Raw genomic sequence first — 24954 nt, forward strand, 5'->3', positions numbered from 1 at the left:
CCTCACAAATTAAGTCAGTAATTTTCTACATTTCATAATTTCACTTATCATCCATATTGTATTATTGCACTGTGACTCACATTTTACTTGTGGTTATAACACCCCATTAGTTGCCTCCATTTTTCTAATATTCTTTGTATACCATTTTTATATAGAAGCTATCATTTTATTTTGCATTCCACACTGTATCTAGAGTTGTTCCTATATAAAGTTGAGTTGCTTATTGACTGTACTGTATCCCATTGTGCTGAACCCCACTTACTGTACCCCACTGTTAAAACTCCCCACAATGTTCAATAAGAAGAACCCCCCCATCATTGTCTATTGTAAACACCTTATACACCCCATTCCATTGCATTTCGTTGTTAAATTCCCACCACTTCCTTTTTCCTTTAATAAATAAATTAATTGGCTCCCCACCTGTGTGGTAATTGCCCCCAAAGATCCTATATACCTGCAGGCAGGGACAGAAACATGTCTGTGTTCCGTCAGAAGAGTCATCAAAATTAATAATTGTCCTTGAAATACTTAGCTTTTGACAAATCAGCATTTTCTGACAGAAAAATGTTCCATCAGAAGATTTTCAACTAGCTCTAGCTATGACCCATATTGGAAAGACAGAGGGAAAAGAGGGCTCAGGAAACTAAGATGTATACAGTAAGTGCATAGCTGGTAGGATTTGAATTACAGTACAGTCTACATTCTTATTCAATAGATTCAGTCCCTCTTTGTGTTCAGAGTAATAACACAAAAGTTTTATTTGCTTTTTTTTCCCCCTCTTTTAGTAAAAGAGCATAGAGGGTGCTCAGGCAATATTCTTTATGAATTTATTATACTCTTTCTTCTTGTACCTCAGCTTAATTTTTGCTGAAGCACAGGCCAGAGTTCTGTCTGGTCAGAACTTTTCAGAAAATATTACAAGGCTTTACATGGAGTTACACCTCAGGGCTATTGTATGTAAAACCCTGATAAATAGATGTTAACTGCTCCCAGTTAATTTAAAAAACTGAGTACCATACGCTTTCTTAGAAAAGATGTTTAATGCACGCAGAACACACTTTAAATAGTATAAAATATTATAAGTAGTATTTGGACTAATATGAATAACGTAAAACAAAGCTATTAGACAGCAAATCTACTGGTGTTTCTTATAAAGACTTCCCCCCTTCTGTTCTTTTACAAACATGCAAATATAAGGTTTCACCATAACATCTTCTATACTTTAGCACACACATCAAAACACATTGAGAAAGATCAGAGGGGAAAAATGATTTCTCAGTCTTTATGGTTGTGACCATAGTATGTAATGTGTGACACACTGACTCGTCAGAGCTTGAGAAATGTTAGTATCTCAGTCCTTTCCAACACGTCAGAATCCTGTCAGCAAACAAATAGTCTGGGGATCTCCACAGCTACCAGCATTCCAGCACCGTTACAGGTGAAACAGAAGCCTGTAGCCTGTATCCACCGTGGTGTTGGTATTGTGACCCAGCCCTCATAGCAAACACAATTCTTGGGCCTGTATCAATCAACGAACTCCATAGGGCTGTTTTTAACTCTCTTATTTATGACCTGCCTCCGTGATCACTGATTGGCTCAGCTCTCAAAGGATGACTAGAGTATGACTTACCAGGCAGGTTGCCCTAAATGAAAAATTCAGAACAGCTACTGATCACGTCTGTTGACTACCACATCCAGTGCTGGAAATTTCTAGGTCTTTCAAAATGAGTTACCCTGGCCTGCTCTCTGTGTGAATATTGAGCTACGTTCCATGTTTCCTTCCCGCTGTTTTTTCCCCCTCTCCTGGAGAAACAAAGTCAAATGCTGCAGTATAGAGCACGCAGATTACATTAGACCTGCAGAACCAACAGGGCCAAGGCATAGTGAGCTGGATTCTATTTTTTATTGTTCATCACCAAAAGAATTGTTGCTCACCAAATTTCAGTAAGTTATACTGCGTCTTACTGATGGGAAAAGGTTGCAAAAGTGTCAGTAAGAGCACAATAGGGCTAGAGAATGTTTATTAGAGACTTCTATTCATGAAAAGAATCAAGGACTGATGTTCAGATCACAGGCTGAGTTTGTAGGCCTGGCAGGTAGAATAAAGAACATTTCTTTGCTTATAAACTGAGTACATTTATTTTGGAAATTAGTGAGAGACAATAACCATAATACCACATAACAATTTTTTGAGTCAGTTTTCAGAATAGAACTGTACTTTAAACAAACAGATGTTTTAGTAATTTTAGGATTGGTGAAAGACACTGAGGACACTGAAATCCTCTACCTATCCACACAACAAGTACAAAGTAAGTAGCAGCAGCCAACGTGCCTCATTTCTGCTTGGAAGGGATCACCTAAAATGTTGAGACAGGAAATCAGTCTTCCTGCTCATACAATTCTTGACATTGTAGAGACTACCACCAAGGATGCTTATTAATGCCATTTTATGTCATGTAGACCACTAAACAGGCAGAAACTGACAACAAATTTTTATTACTACTGTTCTCAGCCAGTTCTTCAATTGTCGGAGTCCCTCCATATTTTTGTATTAATGTTACTAATTAAAAACATCCAGTGGGCTCATAGAATTGTTATAGTTTTACTGAAAAGTAATTATCCAAAAGCTTTACTTCCAAGGATGATAAAATGTGTGCCACCTGAATTACAGCAAACAACATAATTGCACTTAACAGATTAAAAAAAAATGCAGATGAGTGAAGTACCAAAAGAGAAATTGAGGACATAAGAAAACACACTGTGAAACATTGATTTACAAAACCCCATGAAACAGGAATGCATGCTGACATGATCTATGCAAAGGGCATTTCAAACTTAGCTCAAAGACATATTTTTAAAAGTTGGTACATGGGAAGAAGTAATAGCAGTAGGGGTCAGCAGAAACCTACTCCAAGGCCACTGACCTCTTACTGGAGTAAGACGAGAAACCATTAGACAGCAGTGTCACCTTTTGGCATTTCACGGAGTATATATATACACATACACACACATATATACAGATTCCATTCAAACTATTTCGCTTAGCTTTCATAAGAGAATGCCAAAGGGAAAAAATAATTAGTAGGAGCAATTTAACAGCTGTATTTCTCAGGTTTCCATATAAAAGAATGAAAGAAAAAGAAAGGTCAGGACAGGAAAAATCACAATTCAGGGAAGGGAAATAACACCTTGGGGTAAAGCAGAAAGCACAGTGTTATCAGTATCACTTACATGTCTTGTATCATATGTGTTGCATTAAACAAGGTACAAAAGCTTAGTAAAAGCAGCAATATAGAATAAGTTAAGAGACTGGAATAGTTAGTAGATTTCTTGCTGTATCATTATGTGGCATGAAATTGAGTTGTAGGAAATGGCATGTAAACTACACTATTGTTCTTGTAATTTGCAAGTTCCTATGTTTTTTAAATAGCAGCAGCACTTTTATGACTTGCCTTTGACATTACCTTAGATGTGACAAGTAACTTATTTCAGGGATACTTTTCCTCTGTTAGACAGTCTGTCTGCATATTACATGTAATGAAATACAACTAAATCTGCTCTGAGGTTTTTATAACCCTCTAATTTGGGCACCAATCAGACATAGGTAGCAAACAGAGGGCAGCAAATGGGAGTTTCAGAGAGGGAGGGGACGAGAGAGAGAGATCCCTTGCTGAAGAAGGAGCGAGCACTAATTCTTTGGGGGAGTGAGCTTGTTTGTCCGTTTGTTTTTTCTTTGATTTGCTTACAATATGATCTGTTGGGGATTGCATGTTTGGGGACTGTATGGGAGTGGAGGCTAGAGGCCTACTAGCTGCTAGCTGACTGTGCACATCCCGAAGCCCACGCCACTTCCCGAAGCTCCCATTGGCCTGGGATGGTGAACTGTGGCCAGCGGGAGCCATGATCAGTTGAAACTGTGGATGCGGCAGGTAAACAAACTGGCCCAGACCAGAGGGGCTTTCCTTGAACAAGTGGCAGACTGGCTTTGAGAAGCACTGGACTAGATGATCCTTGCAGTCCCTTCTACCCTATGGGTCTAGTACGCTATGATTAAAGGTACAAGAGTAAACTAACCAAAGGTATAGGAAAGATAGAAAATATGGTAAGATATCACACTTGCTTACCCTGAAGCTCGTCAATAACCTGAATCTAAAAAAAACCCATACAAATAATAAAAACTAGATCAAATTATGAACAATGAATATAAAACACAACAAAAGCATGTAGGAACAAAAAAGTGGAAAGGCTAAGGCACAAAATGAAATTAAGCTAGCTAGGAACACAGCGAGTAATAGGAAAACATTTTACAAATATATTAGAAGCAAGAGGAAGATGAAGGACAGCGTAGGCCCTTTACTCAATGAGGAGGGAAAGACAATAACAGAAAACACAGCGATGGCCAAAGTGCTAAATGCCTTTTTTGCTTCCGTTTTCACTCGAAAAAAGTTAGCAGTGACTGGAAAACTAATTCAGTGATCATCAGCGTAAATTGGGTAGGATAAGAGGTTAAAATAGGGAAAGAACAAGTTAAGAATTACTTAGACAAGTTAAAAGTCTTCAGGTCGACAGGGTGCAATATATCTTAAAATACTTAAGGAACTGACTGAAGAAATCTCTGAGCCATTAGTGATTGTATTTGAGAACTCATGAAGGATGGGAGAGATCCCAAAGGACTGTAAAAGGGCAAAATATAGTACCTATTCATATAAATGGAAATAAGGGCAACCTTGGGAATTACAGACCAGGTTAACTTTGATACCCACAAATATAATGGAACAAATAATCAAACAAATCATTTTGCAAGCATCTAGAAGATAACAAGGTGATATGTAATAGTCAACATGGTTTTGTCAAGAACAAATAATGTGAAACCATCCTAATATCCTTCCTTCACAGCTGTGTGGATGGGGGGCAGGGGAAGCAGGGAATGTGATACATTACAACTTTAATAAGGCTTTTATACGGTCTCGCATGACCTTCTCATAAGCAAACTAGGGAAATATAGCCTAGATGAACCTGCTATAAGGTGGATGTACAGCTGGTTGGAAGACCGTACTACAAAAAGTAATTATCAATGGTTCACAGTCAATCTGGAAAGGCATATCAAGTGGGGTCTGGCAAGGATCTGTCCTGGATCCCATCCTATTCAGTACCTTCATAAATGATTTGGGTAATAGCACAGAGAATACACTTGTAAAGTTTGCAGACGATAACAAGTAGAGAGGAGTTGCAAGTAATTTTGGGGATGGATAAGAATTCAAAATAATCTTGACAAACTGGAGAAATCATCTGAAATAAATAGGATGAAATTCAATAAGGACAAATGCAAAGTTGTCCACTTATGAAGGAATAATCAGTTGCACAAAAACAAAATGGAAAATGATTGCCTAGTGTGGATACAGCAGAAAAGGGTCTAAGGGTTCTAGTGGATCACAAACTAAATATGAGTCAACAATGTAATATTGTTGGAAAAAAAAGCAAACATCATTCTGGGATGCATTAGCAGAAGTGCAGTAAGCAAAACACTAGAAATAATTCTATACTACACTGATCAGGCCTCAACTGGAATGTTGTGTGCAGTTCTGGGCCACACACTTCGGGAAAGATGTGGACAAATTGGAGAAAGTTCAGAGGAGAGCAACAAAAAATTATCGAAGTTCTAGAAAAACATGACCTAGAAGGAAAGATTGATAATACTGGGTTTGTTTAGTCTGGAGAAGAGAAGACTGAGGGGGGGACATGATAACAGTCTTCACATATGTAAAATATTGTTATAAAGAGGAGGGTGATAAATTGTTCTCCTTGTCCATGGAGGAAAGGACAGGAAGTAATAAGAATAAGTTGCAGCAAGGAGGATTTAGGTTAGCCATTAAGAAAAACTGTCCAACTGTCAGGGTAGTTAAGCACTAGAAGAAACTACCTAGGAGATGGTGGAATCTCCATCACTGGAGGTTTTTAAGAACAAGTTAGACAAACACATGTCAGCGATGGTCTAGAAGATAAGACTTAACCTGTCTTAGTGCAGGGGACTAGACTAGATGACCTATTGAGGTCCTTTCCTGTCCTATATTTCTATGATTCTACAGTACCGAGGAGGTGATAAGAGGAAGAGACCAAATCTTCCAGACTGTGGTTTTGTCATGCCATTCTGCATTCTCTCCCTCCTTCCTTCACAAATTTAGAGATATTGTTCTGTATTCACTCCTATGAGTCGGCTTGATTTCCCCCTACAAATAGTACCAGCTGTGTATGGGAGGGGATTCACTTTTAGAAGATGGAACAGCAGGCAGGAGTATTGGTACCACCACCACTCTGGAAAGTAACATTCTACTCTAGTAACTATTCCACAGGTAAAAAGAATGAGGAGTACTTGTGGCACCTGAGAGACTAATGAATTTATTTGGGCATAAGCTTTAGTGGTCTAAAACCCACTTCATCAGATCCATGGAGGGAAAATACAGTAGGAAGATAGGGGTTATGTGTATTCACACACACACAGAGAACCCCTATCTTTTTATATATTATATATATACATACACACACACACACACAGAGAACCCCTATCTTCCTACTGTATTTTCCCTCCATGCACCTGATGAAGTGAGTTTTAGACCACAAAAGCTTATGCTCAAATAAATTCGTTAGTCCAGGTGCCACAAGTACTCCCAATTCTTTTTGCTGATACAGACTAACATGGCTACCACTCTGAAACCTATTCCACAGGTGTTTCATGGAAGAGCTTGCTTCCAAGATGCACCAAATCACTGCTTCTCCTATGTACTCTGGTCATACCTACTTTTTTGGTAGTCCTAGACACTTCGTAGGCTGTGTCAGCTTGCCTGAGGCCCCAATGGTGCTCAGGTGTATCCCTGCCCCAATCAGAGAAATCAGCCTAAGTTTTGCTGGCAGAACTCAAGAAATTCATATTTTTGGGTGTGTTTAAGAATTGTTGTCAGAGGTGTGTTGTCAGATGCTACCCGTGTGGTGCTCTGCTCTCTCTCTGTTGGTATCACTCGGCTGCATGCGTGTGTTCCCTCTGTGTGCTGCCCCAGCTTTGCGCAGATAGCTGACACAGCAGACCCGAAGAGAACCCCCAATGACCACAGAGTCTAGTAAGGTATGAAGGCACGTCGGCCAGGTTTATTGCGACCTCGGACACAATTGCAGTTCCCTCTAGATTGTTACTCTACAGGGCATACTACGAGAAAGTGCCTCTTGGCAATGGACCCGGCTCAGTCAGTGGCGGGACTTTCCACTGCCCCCTAGGCCGGACAAAGACATCACCCCAGGGATACATTTTTATACACAGGTACAAACAAGTTACACATCACTCCTGACGTATTGAGGTGCAACCCCTCTACGCAGTAAGGTACAAACCCTCTACGTAGTAAAGTGCCGCCTCTCACCTTGTACATGTTGGTTCGATCAAAACAGCTCTATCCATCATATTACCCTTTTGCCCCTGTCATTGGGATGGGTCAGCCTGTTCCTTGTTATCTGTGTGGAATGTGCAAGTATGTGAATGTTCTGATCTCTAGTGTTCAGTACCTTTTAGGTACGTATCTTCTTGCAGCATCAGCCCTTTCCTTGCCAGCTTCTGTGAGCAGGGCCTGTCTCTGGCTCACAGCTTCACTTTGCTTTATGTTAGCAAAGTCTTGACCATTACTTTAGTTCAGGCCTCAGGCCTCATACTGGGCCTTTATCAGGGCCCTCACTTACTACAAGAATAATCCTAATATTTTATTGTTTGATCCGATGCATGCTATTAATCTCACCTAGCAGAACCATGAATTTGGTAGAGGGAAAGACTTTTGCAAGGTCTTCAGGATATGCAAGAATCTCCACAGTGACATAATGGCAGCATGATGTTTTTCAGAAAAGTGGCCAGAAAGCCAATTATTTATGACAATTCCAGGAATAAAGGCAGAAAAAAAATGTCTTCTCCCTCATGCATGAAGTGATTTTATCTGACCCAAAAGGAACCTATAAACATTTGGAACTTCAAGCATCTGATCTGGAAACATGAATCAGGATTTTCTGTGAATGGAGAAGCAGCCAACCTCCTTGCAGATGATTACTGCAACAACCTGCTTTATTCTTCATTTTTGGAGCATTAATTGAGAAGGACCAACTGAATCATCTTTGAAATGCCCTTCTGACCTTTCCATTGCCTGACCGTGACCAGTTTGAAACTGTGATGTATAGTGCTTTAGGAACTGTGTTGACTGTGTGAGGTTACTTCATCTTAATGGTCTGCAATGTCCTGAAGGCAGCTGAAGTTATTTGGTGAGTGAATTTGAAGTGGGGTCAGAGAAATCTTGGGAACAAGGATTCTGTCTCTGTGCCGACTTAGTGATTTTGTCATTAGTTAATTTTCTTATTGTTGTTGTTGACACAGCCATTGAAGTAAAATTATAAGAAATGATGACTAGTTTCATTTTATGAAATGTATGGAAATCACTGGCTGTGATCATGAGACCCTTTTGATGGAGTCCTTTGAAACAGCAATATGATCAGTGAATCCACAGTGACAAAGTGGTCTCTGGATGAACAGAGAAGATTTGTCTGAAGAAATGATAGAGGTATTAAAGAGATTAGTGTAATAAGATAACATATGTCTGATCTTGCTTTCCTTGTGTACTCAAAACTCTTATTAACTTGAGTAGAAGAGCTGGGTGCACGGGAAGGACAGGTTTGGGACGTTACTGGAATGTTCATTAAGATAACTAGTTGGCAATAAAGGAGAAAAATGTATATCATAGCTGTGATATTATAAAAACCACCAATGAAAATATCACAGCTACAAGATTTTGTGATTTAAATCCTAGCAGCAGCGAAGTAGTCAAAAGGATGTTCTCTCTCAAAGTAACAGGCATAAATAATCAATGTGGAAAGTACTATTGGCAACAAATACCAGCAAAAGAAAACAAGAGCGATAATTCAATGTAAATTTCTACCAAGTTACCTCAGGCAAAATTAAGTGGGTTGAGACATGTACACAATACAACCTAATAAAAAACTAGTAAACTATGAGCAGGGCCATTAATACATATTGCATTAGTGAGGCTTCTGTGGTTTATCATATTGTCATCAGAATCCGCTCAGTGTATATAATGGACCCTTTGCTAATCCGCATATTTATAACTCACAAAACTCTCTTAATGTCTCTCAGCACTTCTCAGCACAGATTTAATAGCAGTTTTGTAGTGAGGTCTTAGATTAAACCTTCATTAATTTTGCAAAATATACTGCACTGCATTTACTAGCACATTATAAAGTACTGGAAGTTATCAAGGCCCAGATCCTGCAATCACTGTCAATGGGGCTCTGCTCAGGAGTAAGAATCCAGTTACATGATCCGGACCTGAAACTTAAAACTAAAATTGCCAGAATAAATTAACATTTAATTAATTAATTAATTTAATGTACTGGATTTTTCATTTGGGGCTGATCTAAACTTGTGAAAAATCTCCCACTGACTTTAATATGCTTTGGTTCAGGCTCTTAGGTCCAGATTCACAAAGGTAAATCATATGCACCCAACTGCCTCTTCAGGCCCTAAACCCAATATTATGGCACAATGATATTCTCAAAAACACTGCTCCACTGCCACTTAATCCTGTAGGTGCCTAAGTCCCTATAGCACCAAAGTTTTGCCCAGTGGGCCTGAGCAAAGCTGCCTATGTCCTGATGCCACCCCACAGCTAAAATGTTTCTCAAAGACCTAGTTTGAACCAAAGCTCTGGCGGAATTCTCAGATTAGGTGTTTTCCCACCCAGTCTGATAGGAAGTTAGACACATAAATACCTTTGAAGATCTGAGCCACAGCCCTGACCCCCTACTTCAATAATTCACAATAGGTCTTCCAATCAGTGTGAATTTGTGAGTTTTACTTTATTCTGTGCTCTTGATCAGTAAAAATACTATCTTTGCTCAGTATGAGAAACACACTAATTTAAACATATCAATTTTATAATACTTCAGGGTATTCTCAATACTCTGGTATTTTAAATCCTTTGAAAGAATCCACTGAGATAAGAATAATGACGAAGTCACTATGATGGCACACAGTGTGGTAAAATGACAATTCTGTACACTTTTTAGGAAGTGTTCTTATAATTCATATTTAAACTAAGTTACTAGAGGACGGGGGAAATGCATAGTAAATTAGTTTGCATCAGACATACACACTAATGACAAATCAAGGAAGAATATTTTGGTTTATAATTTTCCCAGTTCATGTCAGTGTCTGCTTTCCATCACATGCCTAGGAGAAAGTATGTAATAGTAAATTCTCCTTACAAGACTGATTCACATTTTAACAGATCAGCATAAGTGCCGGTAATGGTGGTGGTGTTTGGTTTTTTTTTAAGTCAATGTGTTACAGACGTCATTTCTTTGTGGGTGAAACTACAGCCAAAAGCTGACTTCTCTGTGTCAGACCATTACAAGCAGCATGTCAGCTTGTAGATTTATGTATATCTCAGAGCTACTGAATATGCAAATCTATATACAATAGAAGTCTATTTCAGCTGTTTACCTTAACAGGCTATTGCTTTACATGGTTATGTACGAATAGGGTTGACTTGTATTTCTAATAAACCAATTTGGTAAATGAAATCTTCAAGCTATCCCAAAAGATCAAAAACACATCACTTTGTATCTCATGACAATGTCATAGATTTTTACATGAAGAATATTTGCTTCTTTAAGGCATTTTTGTGAGAGTATTTTAATATGAATACTTTTAAATGTACCATTTATTTTCCTTTAAAAGGGTGGAATGTGTATAATTTTCAAAAGTGTTTATGAAGTTTCATTAGCTTTCTTTGTAGTTGAAGTAACATTAGTAGCCTTGTATTTATGGGAAACAAGGACTGTGATTAGACTCCATTTTGTTATTTTTTTATGTAGCATGTTCTGATGTGGGATAGAGAGTCTGGCTGATTTTGGTGTTCTACAGTTGTACTCTTGCATCTGTGTCAAAGGTATTAGGGAGCACAAGGAAGTGCTAATGGCAGGAGTGAATGGGTGAAGAGCAAGGGGAAAGGAGAAGGTGGATGGGACTAGATCTTCCTGCCCCATTTCCCAGAAACCAGAGACATTCCTTCCTCCCTGACATAAAACCCCAACAACTGCAATTGCAGCCAGTCCTAGATAAATATTGAGGAACCACCTGGAGTTATTCATGTACAGGGGTTCATGTACAGATTTTGCTCTCAGTAATATTCTTGTGTACCCCTGAGTTCACCAAACTAAGTGACGTTGTCTGAGTGGTAAGATTAGAACTTGACTCTCTGTATTTAGTAAATATTCTTCAGTACTTCAAACACATGAATCAAACTATCAATGTTTACCTTCCACTCACTCCACTCACCTAAGTTATTAAACTTTCTCCATGTGATATCACCACCATCTCCTTTACAACCAAGGGTGACCCAGGAAGCCATTGAGACTTCACTGCATGCAGAAAAAATGCAAGGAGAGGAGACATGATGAGAGGAACTGGTTTACGTTGAACAGCACACAGTGTCGATTACCTAGAACTTTAGAGATGTGCAAAGCTAATCAGAAATGTATGTTTCCCTATAACAATGGCATATGTAAGATTAATCTTTAAAGTATGATTATCCACTAAAGACTAAATGTAAAATAGTTTATTTGTTATATTTCAGATGTCTAATATGTCAGTCCAGTAGAAATGAAACAGCACTTCAAATTTTTATAAAAATAAAAGCCTATTTATAAATGAATCATGTAAAATACACTAAGTAATCTGCCTCCTTGACACTCAGAATTAGAAATGTCAATGCATGCACCATAAAATCTTGAACTAGTTAATAATCAGGAAAGAGTATTAGCAAACCATTCATAGTAAGGAATAGTATCATCATATGTTATATAATACCTCAAATATACATGTACAAAATTAAAAAAAACTCAAGATGTGTCAATGCTTAAAATGCATAACCTGATAATTCTTGTCTTTATTTACTATTTGTCTTACAAGTAATACCTAGAGTTGTCCATTGGGCTAGGCTCTGTACAAGCAAAGTAAGGCTGCTATTCAGCAAGCTAATTAAATAAACCTAACTTGCTTAAAGTTAGACATCTGCTAAACTACTTTGCTGAGCCCAAATCTGTTCCTACTCTCAAAAAGCGTACAATTTAATTTCTGCAAATGTGTTCGTTTTACTTAAAGGCTTCCTGCATGATATAAGCAAGCAATTTTCATCCTCTTGGCTGCACAGGGAGAAGAATATTCCCAAACATTCAAGTGTATGAAACTCATTTGTAAAGCACATGTAAATAGGATCAAATCCAATCCTTTGCATACACATAAGAACATACTGGGTCAGACCAAGGGTCTATCCAGCCCAGCATTCTGTCTGCCGACAGTTGCCAATTAGTCTAAAAAGCATAGTGTGTAGCACACTGGGACACCAACTAGAAGAGAAAAAGAGAATGAGAGGAGGGCAACAGTGTGGCATACCAGTGTGAAAATGCTGTTAACACCTATATTGTAGCCTTCTGCATCACCTTCGTGGGAGAGTTTTACAGCTACTTCTCTGGCATGAAATATTGTTATTGTTGCATCTGTGTCAATAAGGGGAAAATACCAGTTTGGGTATTGGCAAGTGAGATTATCTTTGGGGAAATTTGTGAATAGAACAATAACAATAGGACAATAACAGTATATTTCAACAGTACAATAAAATTAAATGATAACTTATAATTATTTCTATTAGGTTTTCTTTCATCATGAATAGCAACAAAAGTTTGTTTTAAACTGTACAGAAATACCTGCAGTACAAAAGAAACATTTATGGTGACATTTTTGGCCAAGTTCGAGTTGTGCTGAAAAGGTTCTACTTTTGCCCTTCACACAGTATATTTGATTTACTTATTTGCAGGAATATAAATGGCACGATGATTAAAACCACAGTTTCTCTCCTCGGTGACCCACATTTAATTATGGCTCATCTGGTTTTCAGCAACACTGCCAGGAAAAAGGGCATGTTCAGCAAGCTGTTTCTAAGCAGTGCTCATATGGGGTATATTAGGGAACTTCATCAGCTTGATATGCTGATATATTGGCCTTCTTTTCTACCACCTGGGCTACTATTCAGTGTGTGCATTAGTAACTGCAGGCTTATCCTAATATCTACATCCTAATATTTATTGGGTTTATTATCAGTATAAGGCACCTCTACCCAAAGGGTTTTTTCTACAATGTTGATGACTGACTTGTCCAATCTGCCTTAAATTCAGCAAACTTATAATTTTTTTTAAGTGCAATCTAAAAGAAGCATGAAATGAATGACTACAACTCCAAGGAGATAGTACATCTGTGATCTTCAGACTCTTCACTGTTGGAGCTGCAGATGTCCATGTATGCTACCAAATTAATCTAATGGTGCATTCTTACATGGAGAATCATTCTGCTACAAAGTATTAAGTGGAGAGCACATTACAGCAGCTCACTATCTCTTCCCGTCTGACAATTGCATTCCAGTGTTTGCTTGCCTTTTTATTTGTTTTATAATTGCAATTAGAACCCCATTTATCCAACTCTCCATTATCCATTTCTCCGTATTAACTGAACAACCAGCGCACACAGGTCCAGAAGCGGGAGATCTCTCCTGTGGCTGTTAGCACTGCAGCCTTGCACTTTCCCATTTTCCAGATTATCCAAATTTTTGATTATATGATCTGGTCCTGAACCCAATTAGATTGGATAAATGGGTTTCTGTTGTACAGAAAAAAAAGAGTTTCCCAATTTAGCCACTCAGTTTTCATAATACACAGGAAAACAAAACATTGATTAGTTTGGATTTGTACATTACTGAGAAAATCACAGATGCGCAGATACAAAAATCCACTTCCACAGATGAAAGTGGTGATGGTATAAGCAGGAAATAATCTAACAAGCTTCCATACTATCAGAAAAAAATACCTGCACTTCAGTAAGACATGGGTTTTGAAAGATTTTGGGATACATTATGCATGAGTAAAAGCTGAATATTAGACATTGGATTGAGTACATTTTATCTGTAGTTTATAACAAAGTGTTTCAGTGGTAATACTGACTTTGGCATGATTCAGCAGAGGATATGTTGAACTGCAAACTTTATCAGTCTTTAAATTATGCTGGATCTTTGATGCAACAGTGTTTTTTGTTGAACAGTTTTGGATACTAAAAATGAAGCACTACTAAAATCAATGGCAAATGAGGTGCCCTAGAATTCCTATGAATAAACATTCTTACTTGCATCTAGATTATGCAAATGTAATAAGATTTTGAGATTTTAAAGTGCATTATATTCTGGCCTTTTTTAAAATAAAATTTTGACAAGATTTTCAAACTTTTCAGAATTTGTCATTTAAAAATATTTTCTGTGGAATCTAAATAAAAAAGTGTTGACCATAGGCTGCTAGGAAATTTCTTTCTCTTTTACTTTTCTGCATTGCCAACACTATTTAGTATATTTAGTGGCAATAGTGTGATTTTATTTTTAAAATTGAAGGGTTTGCATTTTTTAAATTAAAAGATAATATTTTAAAATATTTGTGTTTCATTTTTTAAAAATTGCCTTAAAATTGTGCAAAAATAGTAGAAAACAAAATCGGACATTTATGAAAAATAATGAATGAAACATGGTTTTGAATTTGCGAGAATTTACATGATTTTTTGAAGTTTTTCACAAACCCTAATTTCTATTGTGCTTCCCAACTGAGAATCTTAAAGTGTTTTATAAAACATGAACTACACCAAATAACACCTTTTTGAAGAATATTAGTATTAGGTCTGTATTGCAGATGGTGAAACTGCATTGAAAATACAGCACTCCTTATAGGGCAAGCCCCAATTTTAGATCCCTCTAAGCAAAATTCCATGGTGCAATTCACTGAAGGCAACAAAATAAAGTGTGCATTTAGTATTTATGTCAATTGGTTAGGAACCGTATGGATCATGAAATCTTATTAGGAAACAGGTGTTGCAGCATCTGCAACTCAGTGGGCCGGTGAGTGCAGCCTCATGAGGTATGCCTAAAGTAATTTTGAAAGGTATGACTCTATTTTCTGATGCCTACACATAAACTAAATAAAGCTGCTAAAACTACAGAAGGGGTAAAATATAGTAAAGGAGAACATGTTATAATGACCTTTGCAAAGAACATAGTTATACTCTCATTTGGAAGAGTGCTTTGTTCAGCTTTCCTTCAGGATGATTTTGTTTTAAATTTTTGGCAGAAAGGTTGTGGTGTGTGGTTTTTGTTTGTTTATTTGTTAAGAAACAAACAAAAAAAGGTCCAGAGAAATTGATCAAGGGTAGAGGTATTCCACTGATATGTGGACAGTCTCATATACTTGCACAAAGTCATTACAGGATTGAGGGCCTAGCTTGTACACTGTTTGACACAGAGACTGCATTCCTCTCTGTTTGGAAACCATCACATTTTTTTTCCTGCTACTGCAGTATGATTATTATTGCGAATAATAGTGAGATGAGGATAGATTGTAATATAGTGGCTGGAGCATATTGTTTAGGGTATGCATGGAAGATATCCCAGTAATGGCTGCATGGAAAGGGAGTGCTGCCTCCAAGGCAATGCTCTTCTCCCTCCCCCCCATTTTTGTAACTGTGTGGAGTTCCAAAAGTTCAGAAGCGCATGGAGTTTTGTGGGAAGGAAAGGGACTTACAATGAGTCACTTTCCTCACTATTGTCTCCTGTAGGCTGGCTGGCTTTTGGTGCAAAAAGTCAGGCAGGTGTTAATTCAGTTTGGAGCTGTTGGTGCTAAACAAATTATAAAGAAACCATGAGAATAATGCTCAGCCAAAGGAGACTGACAACCCATCAGTGCAAGTTTCAGTAAAAATACTGATAAGCATCCTAGCTACAGGTCCTATTCAGCTACAAAGCATTCTGAGCTAAATTCAGCCCTGAGTTATCCAAGCACAATACCAGCAAAATCAACAGAGTGGCATGGGTTTGTCCATGATTTTTTCTGCTTTTTAAAAACCTCTAGTTTTTGATCCAAAAAACGTTTTGACGGAAAATATTTGTCCAACCCTTTTAATGAGCTTTAGTGCCTTTTAGCAGTAGCTGATGCTAGAACCAGTGATACCTTGTCAAGAAATTTTCTCAAAACCGGGTATGTGCTGAGATGCGGAAGGTTTATTTTTCCCAGGGTTGCCTGTGGCAGGGGAGTAAGTGGGGCAATTTGTGCCAGGCCCAGCAGGGGCCCCCATGAGACTATAGTATTGTATAGTATTACAATTTTTTTTATGGAAAGGGCCCCCGAAATTGCTTTGCCCCAGCCCCCTGAATCCTCTGGGTGGCCCTGATAAATGGTAAAAAAAACCCCAAACCAAGCTAAATATTAAAAAAGGCTGCATGTAGGAGAAGACAAATTGAATGGGCTAATGAGTAGATAAACAATTTTAAGCACTGAAAAAGAGCCACAATTAGTACTTTAAAAACATGTCCAATTTGTCTTCACTATTCTCAGGTAAGGAAATGAGATGTATTTCTTTTCTTAATGAATTCCTCCAAAAAGTTACAGTGCATGTAGCAGCTAGTATTTTGCCATTGGAAACGGGGGGAGGGGGGAGTGTGGAAGAAAGAGGAGGGGAACAAAAAAACAACTATTTTTAATCAAAAACTTAAAAAGCCAATTTTTATTGTAACTCTTCTGCCCCTCTGAGTTGGCAGCAACAAGTGCCGGGTTCAGTATCCAGGGGTTCCGTTTCAGTAATACCATGCAAAACCGGCTCGAGCCCCCACCCAGTGACCTGGGACAATTACATACCATCCCCCCGATGCCTCTAGGAGGCAATACTTCCCCTCTCGCAAGCACAGACTCTGAGTGTAGCAAAATCCCTTTAATAAAGGAGGGAAACAATGTGGCATCATATTGGGGAAACACCACAAACACAATTCATAACATAAACCATGAGCAAAAGACCCACCAAGTAAGTTTTGGCAATGTCATTTTCCCCTTAGGGTCTTAAGTCCAATTACCCCAAAGTCCAACACCCAAAAGTCTCTGTCTCTGGTCAGTGCCACCTCAGAGTTCAAAAGTTTATCTGCAGAGTTTTACCCCCCCCAGCCTGGGTGGAAGTGGGGGGGGCACACACACAGTGTTAAGGGCACCTTACATGGGCCAGGGTTGCAAACTGCTCCACTCTGCCAGCCACTTAGCGACAGATCTTCAGGATCCCCCCCTAGTTATCATAGCACTCAGTGATCTCAGCTTAGTAAGCTTAGCTCTTTTAGAGATTTCAGCTTGTAGTAGGGGAACCCCGGTGCTTGTGCACCATTGGCCCAAATTGAATTCAGTTTAGCAGCCTCTAGATGGACTCCTAATGGAATCAAAATTAGCTCTGCTTTTCAACCGTGGAGAGAGAAGGGTGTGCAATTGGTGTTCCAGGCCCTCAAAAGGGGCCCATACTATCAGATACACACACCAGTCCCCAACCTCTCTCAATTCACTGGGTTTTGGCACCCATGTCCCTTGTCTAGCAAGTATTACTTCACTGAAGGTGAGACTCTCCATCATAAAGCAGTCTCATAGTTCCTCATTCACACAATCAGAGTGACAACACTTTATTCCTCCTGCCCCAATAATAAAGAAACTGGGGATCCCAGAGCTGTCAAAATAACCATCCCAGTCTGCCGTGGTCTATGCTAAGTGGGGTGGGTGTGCCAATGCAAATACCTGAAATTCCTTTCCACACTCCCCATAATTCACCACCAGATGTCAAGGTGGAGCTCATTCTGACTCTGCTTACATTATTAAACAATGCCATTTTCCATTAAAAATCTTTGATTAACAATGTTAACTAGCCTCTACTTTTTAAGCTAAAATGTATAGATTTAATAAATCTTTAAACGTCTGAGTTTTGTTTGATATTATTCCCAATTCTAGTCTTGTTTCAGACACATTGCTATTTTGTTTATTTAATCGCATTTGTTTATAAAATAAAAATAATGAATGAATTCAATATCTAATAACAAGAAGTCAAAATAAACATGCTCTGAAAATTAATTATGTTCAGTAGGAAAGTACAGTACTTATACCTAATGAAAGTGACATTCTGGTTATCGAATGGAAGTGGGGAAAAAAGAACCTCAATAATGCATGGACTTTTATTGTGTGAGTGAACAAAAGTGATATAAAGCAAAGAAATAAAAAATAACCCACAAAACAAAGGAGGTAAACCTTTTAATAAGTGGATTTTTACTGAGAAATCCATCAGTTCATGTCAGTAGATTGTTTGGACAGTGCCACAACTGTGGACACTTTCAGTTGACTAGATTAAATGTCCTGGAAACCCAAAACGGCTTAGCCAGTTAACCAAGAATCTATTTTTCCCATCCCTTTTCTTCCCTTCTCATCCTAGATTCTCTTACTGATTGCTCTTAATGTGTTAGTGTTTTGTTCTTGTTCACATTGCCCATTCAGGAATGCACCAAGATCCACTTTTTAAAAATCTTTTTAAAATAACCTATCTTTAACCTTATCTCCATTATAAGGCATATTTTAAGCTACAATAGAACCTCAGAGTTACAAACACCTCGGGAATGTAGGTTGTTTGTAACTCTGAAATATTTGTCACTTTGAACAAAACTTTATGGTTGTTCTTTCAAAAATTTACAACTGAACATTGACTTAATACAGATTGGAAACTTTACTATGCAGAAGAAAAATGCTGCTTTCTCTTTATTTTTCAGTAGCTTACATTTAACACAATACTGTGAAGTATTTGCCCCTTTTTTTTGGTCTCTGCTGCTGTCTGATCACGTACTTCTGGTTTCAAATGAGGTGTGTGGTCAGTTCATAACTCTGGTGTTTGTAACTTGGAGGTTCAACTGTAATTAACTTCCTTTCCCTTTTTGTCACAAAAAATGCAGATATTTCTGCGTGGAGAAGTTTAACCTTTCCTCACTGGAGATAACCTTTAATATGAGAGAAAAGAATGCTATAAAAATTTCTTAACATTGCTTTACTCCAAGAAATCAGGATGTACATGTCTGCAAGCAGTGAGGGACTGAATTAACAAGAAATTATTTTTTAAAAACATTCTTTCCTTAAAAGCTACTATACAATGGATTTTTTTCTTTTTTCTTTTTTTGGTGCTAATAGTTATCTTTTTAAGCTGTTCTCTAAACCTGGTTTTATCTGAGTGCTGTTCTCTAAACCTGGTTTTATCTGAGTTTGTTGGGATTTTTTTTTTCAGCTAGGTTTTTTTTTCAGCTAGGTTTAATCTGGCAAAACCATTACTCAACTGTTTTTCTCAATATGTGCAGTGTTGATCCCCATTTGAGGGTGGCTATTTTGCAACTTTTGCTTCTTAAGCAGAAAGATATTGTAAGTGCTAATTAAAAGCCTTTTATACACATTGATCAGAATTCTTTACTCATTTTCTCCAAAATACTAAAGGCAAAATATTATTCTCAACTGTGGATTACTATTTTCACTAGGAAATACTTATTCTTATTTCATAGTCAATTAGCTTCCTTGAACAATCAATTCATATACTGAATTACTGTGGTCAAAAATTAGATAGGTTTTTATTAACAGTTTTAAGAAATCTTATTGAAGCACAAAAACCCAAAACAAAGTTTTGGAGCTGGAAATTCCCATCTAACATAAGACCTCAGGCAGAGAAATATAAAGTGATGATATTCTGGAACGACTGCATTAAAACTGTTTACATTTAGAGTAGTGTTGTTGTTTTTTCTTATGACCCTCTTCACAGCAGTAATGAACTGTGTGATTAAATCCATTTTGCACTTTAAAGAAACATTTTCTATAAACATCTATTATGTCTGTCACTGTTCAAAACTCCAAACAATTACTTGGAATGAGCACCACTGCATGATCTGCAAGTTTTACAAATAATTTAAAGTAATTATGGTTTTATATATATATGAAACTAGATATAAACACTCATTTTTCAGACTGATCACATAATAGTGTTAAAAATGTCCACGAAAACAAAGGGGATGGACCACTGACACATTCTGAGGTGCCCTTTTTGTGCTGCGCACTGCTTACTGCCATAGGTGTAATGTAAGGAGACACAGGGAACATCACTCCCCAATTTCTGCAGGGGCGGGAAGGTCATCAATATGTTTCTATCAGTCCCACATAACTTTCAAACCCCATTGAGTATGGGGAAGGAGACAGCTGAAGAAGCAGTCCAAAACTGCTGCTTCATGCAGCTTAGCACTTTCCCCATCTCCCAAGACAATCATCTCTCAGATGGTCCACTGGGCAGGAAGGAGGAAGCTGTAATTGCATACTCATGGCAATAAGGAGCTGCTCTCTCATTTTGCTGGACAGGCAGGAAGTTGCTCTCTGGAGCTGGCTCAGCTCCTTCCCAGCCTGATTTTCCCTCCCATCCTTCAAACTAAACATTCTTTTTAATGATTTTGACATACTGAAGGTTGTGAGTCTGGATCAACAGCAGCATGTTGTCTTAAGTAGATGTCTGAACATGAGACAGTAGCAGCACGTATACCACTTCTGGCCTTTGATTTTTATGGCTCTGTGCGTGTGTGGACGTGGTTGGGGATTGAGGTTTCCAGTAATCATAGTTGATGTTTGAGCTGTGGACACACCAGTATACGTGTCTATATATCAAAGCATTTTTAAATCCACCATTTGTCTTGTCCTAGTTGTCCAGTCAGAATGGTCTCCTTTGTAATTTCTTTGTCATCTGTAACAAAGACTCCTATTAAGTGATTATCCTTAGATGAGGAATAAACACTTGGAATGAAATAGCAGAGTCAAAGATCTTATGTCAGGAACAGTAACTAGCACTTCGATGCTGTGAGGCAACTCTCAATTCCAATTTCTGACATCTGCGTTTCAAAACTGAGTGGGAAGTTTGGCCCCAGTGAGAAAGCTTGGGAAATATGCCTGTGTCCAGTTATGAATTCCATTTGTATTTATGGACGCTATTTGTAATTGCAACTGTAATTGTAGGTAAGATCATCCACTTTGTAGCAGTAATTTGACACATACTGTAATTTGATTGAGTCTAGAGAGCTGTGACATAACAATCAGAGACCATTTCCCTGCTTGACAAATGGGGTTTCTGCTGTTAGAGCCTTTGACTTTCAATGGACTCTACACAGAAACCTGTCAAAGCGGAGGAAGATTGAATCCCCCTACCACTGGTCTGAGCACATGGCTGGGAGATCTGCAGTTTCTCCATCTGACCAAAGAGGTGCAGAATCTGTTTTAAAAATGAATGCTTCTCTATGTAAGATAAGGTATTTAATCTCCAGAAACAGATTGGAATTGGAAAGATTGGAGGAAGAAGGAGGAAGACTGGAGGACTTTGCTTCTCTTCTCTAAAGAGTTGGACCAAACCTATGGGCTCACAAAAGGGGATGGGATCAGACTGAGGGGATCTTGTTGTTTTCCAATAAATCTATAACTCTCTTGTTCTTTTAAAGAGGAAAGTGTGTGTGTTTAAAAAATTCCTTTGCTAAACCTGAGTTTCCTTGCTTTTCTTGTATATTGTCCCTGAAGGGTTAATTAGCAACCAGAGCCACACAATTCAGGTGGTCTCTGGGGGGGAATGTGTCTAAGAAACCAGGGTGCTCAGGAGTCCTGAAGCAATGGTTCTAGTATCTAGGTGGCCAGACTGTGGGGTCCTACTGCCCAAGAGGGTGTTAGATGCAGAGTCTGCTTCTGGGGAGTGTGCTTGAGCAACCCAGAGCTAGTCACTACCCAGATCCTGGAAGTTTTGTCAGATTCAGTGGTGACATCCACTCATAACAGATTGATGTCTAGTTTGAGCGTGGGACTAGACCAAGCTGTGTTGCCTAGTTATTACTTTGGGCTTGTACAGCTGAATATTTATGCAAAATACTGCAAAGATTTCAGAATAGTGTATCCTGTCTATGCCACATTATATATCATATACAGTATGTCACTCTATCTAGGCATATCAGCTAAAATAATATAGAATTAATATTAGCTTAGAATGTTCAGATTTAGATTAAATTAACATTCCATTTACAAGTGGTTTATAAAGGGTTCATACATGATTAGTAGATGTTATGAGTATGTTATAAATATGAACAGGATGTGTTATCAATAGTTATGAGCATATCAGAAGGTGTTATACAAGCTTATAAGCAATCTACTGACTAGCTGGACTCTATAATAGTGGAAACAACTGATCATTAAAACATCAATAATTTATTAACCACTATAAATCATACAAAACGTAGCCAAATTTTCTAGCTTCCAATGCTTGATCTCATCCTTAACCATTTAGTTTCCTCCAGTCATGCACAGAATTCCCATTGACATCAACTGGAGGCATGCTTGTGGAATGAACAAAGTACCATAATATAGTTCATACTATCATTCTAATGAAACTATTTTAGATGGAATACCCTCTTAATTCACAAAAGAATAAGAATGTTATATTGCTCCCTGAAACTTAGTGAAGACAAATCTACACATACAGTTCTTTCTGAAGAGTAACTATAGACTTCTGGAAGGAATTCTTTAGTGTATAAAATATACTGAATTATACATATAGGGTTTAATTCTGCCTCACTTGAAGTCAATGGCAAAACCCCTAATTACTTCAGTGGGACTAGAGTTTCATTTTTCATGGCTTTGAATAGTAATAAAACATAATGATACAAATAAAAAATGGACAATCATCATACGAGTCTTGGACATTTCAGTTCTGTTTCCTCAGCTAATGCTTTCCCCATCCATAACTGTAAGCACAGACTCCTAAAACAGCAAAATGACATAGTGGTTGAATAGATTTCAATCATAAAGGCAGAGATTAAATGCTGGAGACAATTAACATTATATACTACACAAATAAGTTATCTACTCTGTTCTTATTTCATTCTATTTAATTGGTGTTTGGGGGAAAGGGTTGGGAAGGTTTTTTTTTGTTTGTTTTGGCATTTGCTGTTTTTATCTGTTAGATTATGTGGGGGACACACACCCAGTGGTTTCTGCTTCTGTGTAATTCAGAGGATCGATTGGGCCACTTGGTCAACTAACCTTGCATAATTACAATTATTCACTGCTTGTTAGTAATATCATTTCCTTCTGTCACATTTATAATTTTGCCAAGATTATGCTGCCCTAGTATTCTGTGCAGGATATCTGAATCATGATTTTGTTACTTCAAAAACAAAACAAAACAAAACACACACACCTCCATCACTCTTTGCTGGCCTGTGTCCACAATTGACTTCAGAATTTGATTACTTACTAAGGAGAAACCTGTCTCCACCATCAAAATGGAGTGGGCTAAATTTTTCCCTGGGATACATCTTTCTCTTCACTGTGCCAGTTTTTGATTAAGTTTAAAAGATCTATAACATTGCCTACATCTAGTTGCTGTGTTATTGGTATTATCTAATAAAATTGTTACCATTGCCAACATATGGATATACAAGGGATTTCTCCTTCTGTATCCATTGCAGTTCAGGTCTCAACTTAATCGACCCCTTGTCTCCTCACTCCCAAAACACCAGTAGTATTCATTCTGATAAATAATGTTCGTACTTCCAACAATATTTTGTGAAAAGAAGATATGAACAGAATGTAAGAACAGCCATCCCTGATCATCTAGTCATGTATCTCGTCTCTTGACAGTGGCCAGTGTCACTTGCCAGAAATCCCCTATTTAAACAGTCAGCAGCGACCCCCGAACAGTTAGTAGCCTTATAATAGCTGGCAACCGTTAAGGAAAATTGGACAACGCACGGACACAGTAGCCTGAATTTTTGAACTGTCTTCCCTTATTGGTCATGAGGCAGTTGAAGCTGGTCCTAAGCCGGTTTTTGCTGAGCAGATTGCAGAAGTGCAGGGTTTGCTAACTACCAATCAAATGCTAACATGACCAAAGCCTGTGTGTGAGTGTGTATAAAAGATTCTTGTTTTTTGTATGGAGTAGAGTCTTTGTACCAAGGTACAAAATTCTCCTTTCTTCTGCAGAATAAAGCAACCTTTCCTTATCCCTGCCTGGCTGTCATTGGCTCTCAGCTAGATGGACCCGACATTTCGGTAACAAATGTAGAAGAAGTTTACTTTTATTAATATATGCCCTTTTTGACTTTTAACCTCTCTTATTCAATGTGAGTGTTCTTAGTAACCAGACAAATGGCCAGTCCTGGTCCCAATGATATCTTGTGACAATAAGTGTTGCATGTTATTTATCCATGTTTTTAACAAAGTATTTCTTGTTATCCGCTTTATTTTTTTTGCCTTTGAGTTACATTGATTATTCCCTTGTAGTATTAGAAAGTGGAGCACTCAACTGATCTTTCCTGTGCCATTCATTATTTTATGTAGCTCGCTCATGATCTCCCCACTCACCTGCTCATAACCCAACCATGCTAAATTTAAACTTAATCAATTCAATGTTTCTGCATGTGGAAAGTCTTTTATAATGCTAATTTCTGGCGCAAATTTTTGGATCCTTTCTATTTATTTATTTATTTAGATGGGCTGACCAGAACTGAAATCAATATTCCAGGTGATAACATACCATTGAGTTCATTTACTTGGATTACAATATTTTTCAGTATTTTCCATACCATTCTTTATTATATCATAATATTTTGTTTCTTCTTTTGCCTGTTGCGGCACATTGACTGGATATTTACGCAGAGCAATCACCTATGACAGCCAGGACTTTTTCTGCAGTGTTTACAGTTAGTCTAATGAAGAAGTCAGAGTAGTTCAAATTATTCCATCAAAACCATGCAGTGATCTATACTGCATTTCACCTGCCATTCTGGTACATGATTGCATAGCTTTTCTAGATCCTCCTGGAGTTCCTCTCAACCTTCTTCAGCCTTAACTAACCTAACATTTACTGCCACTTGCAAATGTAGCCAGATCTGAGAGGTTCTCCTGTTTGTGTCCATTAACATAAATATTGCT

General features: G+C 38.0%; 1 protein-coding gene across 2 annotated transcripts in view; it reads right to left on the reverse strand.

Moving 5' to 3' along the window:
• The window catches only part of CSMD1 (CUB and Sushi multiple domains 1), a 2060432-nt gene that overhangs the window by 1451711 nt on the left and 583767 nt on the right, over window positions 1–24954 (reverse strand). The window lies entirely within an intron of this gene.

This window comes from Gopherus evgoodei, chromosome 3 (genome assembly GCF_007399415.2).
Source record: "Gopherus evgoodei ecotype Sinaloan lineage chromosome 3, rGopEvg1_v1.p, whole genome shotgun sequence".
NCBI lineage: Eukaryota > Metazoa > Chordata > Testudines > Testudinidae > Gopherus > Gopherus evgoodei.